Genomic DNA, 213 nt, shown 5'->3' on the forward strand with positions numbered 1-213 from the left:
CCCTTTCTCTCCAGGGACTGGCCTTGGGGAGGGGGTGTCCGAGCCCTTTTCCCTCAGGGGGAGGTCGGGGAGGGGGCAACTGAGGCCCCTTTCTTCAGGACAAGGCTGAAGGATAGGGGTGCCCTGAGCCACTTTCCCTGAAGGGGCTGGTACTGGGGGGGCACTGAGCCCCTTTGGGGACAGGCCTGGGGGGAGCTGCTGAGCCCCGGTCCG

This window comes from Apaloderma vittatum, unplaced genomic scaffold (genome assembly GCF_000703405.1).
Source record: "Apaloderma vittatum isolate BGI_N311 unplaced genomic scaffold, ASM70340v1 scaffold29172, whole genome shotgun sequence".
NCBI classification, from domain to species: domain Eukaryota; kingdom Metazoa; phylum Chordata; class Aves; order Trogoniformes; family Trogonidae; genus Apaloderma; species Apaloderma vittatum.